A 4,379-nucleotide genomic window follows, 5' to 3' on the forward strand; every position below is an offset into this window, starting at 1 on the left:
AGCCGGAGCAGAGCTGGGCCGGGGCGGGGTCACGCCGGAGCCGGCGGGGTCCTGCGGGCACCCGCCGCCTCCCCCCCGCCTAGGAAACCCTGCCGGGGAAGGGGGCTGGGGGCTTTTATGGGGGGGGGTGGTTTAAAAAGTGCTTATCGATAACAAGACGGGTAAATATCAAAGCGGCGTCGCCCGAGAGAGTCTTTCTAGAGGCGAGGAGGAAGCTTAAGCAGCTTTCTCTAATGGTGATTTGTAGCTCGGTCAGGGGCACGGATAGCAAATACCCTGCAGGTGCATGTTGTAACACGGCCATCCGGACTTTAATGTAGATTACTCTCCAGCCCGTTTGATCGGCCCTTTGAAACCCTTGACAATTGCCTGTGACAAACCGCCAGTCGCAGGGCTTTTCTTTTTCTTCTCCTTCTTCTTCTCCTTCTTTCTCTCCCTCTTTGAATAATGCCTTAGGGGTAAGTCCTCGGGGCTTTGAAAGATCTCCACTACATAGAAAGGGGGGGTGGGGGGAGACACCACGTTAGATTTTACTGGAGAGTCGGGATCTGCCTCTCACCTCGGGGCTGCTCACAGGCGTCTTTCAACTCCTTCTTCGATTTAATAATCACCCACTTGCCTCCAGGGCGGGGGGAAAAACGGACCCGGGGGATTGCCGGCACATTGGCAGTGTTTTCGGGAAAATATGAGACCCCCCCCCCCCCCGCTGTGGCTGCTGGGCTCCGAGCCAGAAGTGCCCTTAGCACTGGGGCGGGGGGCAGACCCCCCGGTCCTTGCTCAGGCAAAAGCGCCACCGACCTGCCGGGGGGGCGTGTGTCTCCGCACCACATGTGGACGGTTCCTGCCGCTGGCGATGGAGGCAGGCCCGGCTCGGCCCAGCCGTGCTCCTGTGCGCCCGGAGCCGCCGCCGTCTCGGCGGGACGCCCCGCTCCGGGCGCCTCACCCCGCGCGCCTGTCCGCCCATGAGTGCGTGTGCTCGGGGGAGAGTTTGACTCCCCTCCCGCCGGCGGCAGAGGACAGCGCAGCCGAGCAGGAGCCCGGCAGGACCGCCGCAGCTGCTGCGCCCCTGAAGTCTGGCCTTGTCATATTTACTCCACGCTATTAACAGCTTCGGCCCAAATATCCTAATAATCATATTAATAATCGCTGAACTCTTGGCCCTGCCCCGGACACAAGCGGTGCTTTGTTTCTGTAAAATAAACGGGGGGGGCGGGGGGGCGGCCCTGCCTAGCCCAGCCGGGATTTGAATTAAAGGCCCATTTGGGACACTTGAGACTACAAAGGGTTACACATAAATAAATGCCACATTTGCCTATTGCAAAAGTTTTCTCTGTCCTTTCTCAGTCACAACAGGGGAGGAAAAAGCCCCGTTTATTCCCGAGCGCCGGCCAGGCGCAGCCCCTCCAGAAAGGGCTCTTAGCTCAGGCCAGCACCAAAGCCCCCCCCCCCCCACTTCTCTCCCAACAGCAGCCCCCTTTGTTCTGCAGCTCTCTTTCCCAATTTCAAGCTTCACTTGCAGATCCCAAGTTTGTTTGTTAATGACGCTATTACCATCTGGCTCGTCCTACTTTCCAAAAGATATAAATCTCCCCCGTCCCCTTGCCCGCGCGAGCACTGCCGTGCCACCATCGCCAGAAGAGAAATATGCTTTCAAGGCTGCAAATTCTCTTGCACGGAAGACGCACCCCGGGCCCCGGAGCTCGCTGCAAATGGCTCTGGGTTGCATGCCCCGCGCGGGTGGGAGGCGGCTGGGGAAACCGGGGGCTGCTGGACTGGCTCCAAATGGATTTCACCTCCCAGCGGTTCTTTGCAAGTCGGGGGGGGGGTGAACTTTTTCTCCATAAACTTATGTGAACTTCTCTGGCTCCAAGTCGATGCTCAGCAAAAGGCCGCTTGGAAACCGTTATCCCCGGTGGGGAGAGGGACCCCCGGGTGTGCTACCCTCCCCGACCCCCGCCCAGCAAGCCCCCCACGCTGGAGGCACATAGGTGCAAGTGCGCTTGGCCAGCGCGGCAGCGAGGAGCAGCAAAGTTTAGGTTCCTCGTTGCAAAGCGGTTGCAAATCCGCTTGCTTTTAGGCATAAAGGATTGGAAAGTGTGTGTGTGTGTGTGTGTGTGTGTGTGTGTGTGTGTGTCGTGGGGGGGGGTTGGTTTGTGTATAGGCTCCACAATGACTCTATTTATTCGCTGCATCCAGCCTGGGCAGAGTGAATAGTCAAGAGAAGAGAAACTCCGGCTTCCAAGCGCGTGGGCTTGGGGGAAGAGTCTCCACTGGCAGATTTCAACTGCTAATTTCCCATGGGTGGGGGGGGCACACATACCCGTTATCTCGGGCTTCCCCACTAGCTCTCCGGCCCCCCAGCCTGCAAGCGGGGTGTTTGCGACTGGGACTGCCAGCAGGGTTCAAGCCGTGATTCAACGTTTTGCAGGGAAACACCGTATTTGGGGGGGGATCACGTTAGATCAGGAGCAGCACCTCCTTGAATATGGGAAATAAACCCAAGGGACTTTTTGTTTCCAGTGATCTAATTGTCATCAATAATTACCGATGACAAGAAAGCTCGCTTGTTACGCACTTCTGCTAGTGGGACTGTACTGGAGAGGAAGGGGGCCAAAACAGCGCTTAAAGACGATCACACCGGTGAAGCTGGTTTCTGGGCCCCCCTTTTCTCTGCCTCCCGCCCTGGCCTGCCCCGCGCAGTTATCATCCCGGCTCGAGTCATGTGCAGCCAGGACGGGCTCTTGTTTATGAATGTATATGCCGACCTTTTCTTTTGTGAGCCTCCTCCAGCTGATACGGACAAATTGCGGAGGTATACAATTTAAGTAGATGCACTTTTAATCACCGATCATTAAAATGGTTATGTTAAATATACTCAATTACATGCATGGCTTCACCCTCACAGTACTTTCCATTCTCCCAGCTGCTCACGTATTCCTTAACTATAGTCAGCAGAAGAAACTCGATTATGCTGAATCCATACATTTCTATGGATTTCATCAGCCTAATTAATGCTTCCGTGTGGTCCGGGCGTTTCAATGGTCCCTTTGCTATCACTCGGGGAAGGAGGCAGTGGAGGAATGCGCCGAGCCTTTCTTTCCCATGTCCCCGTGGGGTCACTCCAGGACTCGTGGCGAAGGTACCAGGTGCTCAGCAGCGGGGGGAAAGCGGCCCAGGCGGCGCTGCCTTTTGCGGGGACGCTGGGACCGCAGGCAGGGCTGACCACCAGGTCGGCGGAGCTGCTCACAACGGGGCCGGCGGAGCGGGGCTGCGCAGGGGCGGCGCCCCCCGCGCAAAGCGCCCCGAGGAGCCCGCCGGAGGCTGCCCGGCTCGGGCAGTGCCCCCGGCGAGCGGGATTTCCGCTCGTGCTGGCGAGCTCCTGGGGCGAGCCCCGGCTCGGCGTCTCGTCCAAACGCGGCGTCTCACCGGGGCTAGCTCGGACCCAGACCCCGGCGGGTCGGCACCGGAGCCCCCGCTGCCCCGCGCCACTCCCGGTCCGGGGGCAGGGCGATCCGGAGTAGCTTTGCGGAGCTGCGACAGGTCCTGCGCCGGCCAGCCCGAGCCTCCCTTCTCATCCCAGGGGCGGCGACCTGCCTCTGCGCGGGGTTGCTCCCGCTGGCGGGGTCTTGCGGCCCGTCGGGGATTCAGCCCCGCATTCACAGACACCTGTTGGGCCCGGGACCCCCCAGCAAGGCCGGGGGGAGGAAGAGCAGCAACGGATGTTTTGCCACCTGGCGACCTGGCAGTGGGCAGCGGGGGCAGGGGATGGCGACTGACCCTCCACAGGCCTCCCCAAACGCGCCGCGAGCCCGCTGCCCCGGCGCCGCGCCCAGCCTCCAGCCTCCGCGCGGAGGGAGCGGGGAAGATTTCAGATCGATAACCAAATTATAACCTAGGAACTTTATGCTTGTCATGCTAATTTAATGACTTTTATAGTAAGTGTAGACTTTCTGTCTTTGGAAATTAGCTCTTCAAATCGCTTTGTGTAATGACAGACACTAGACATCAGAGACAAATGCACAAGCAATAGCAGGATAATAATCTGGCAAACACACGGTGCCGTTTCATAGGAAAATGGAGACCCAAGCGGAGGGGTAGGTAGCTCCCCGCCCGGGGACACTGCTCCGCAGCCCTGCGTCCGGGCTGAGCTGGAAATAGAAAACCCTGTTGGTTTTTTAAAAAAAAGAAAAACCCACAAGAAACCCCCTTGGTTGAATCTACCCGAGAACAGGGTGTTTTCTAAAAAAAATAAAAAATCTAAATAAAGCAGAGGTGTTATTTCAGCAAAGCAGCTGACGGATGCTTTCTGGTGTGACTGACACTAGACAGCGCTGCAAATGCGGCCGTGCTCGGAGCCGGCCGGCTCTGGCCAGCGCGGC

The sequence above is a fragment of the Crocodylus porosus genome, unplaced genomic scaffold, assembly GCF_001723895.1.
Source record: "Crocodylus porosus isolate Cpor-Errol unplaced genomic scaffold, CroPor_comp1, whole genome shotgun sequence".
In the NCBI taxonomy this organism is placed as follows: Eukaryota; Metazoa; Chordata; order Crocodylia; family Crocodylidae; genus Crocodylus; species Crocodylus porosus.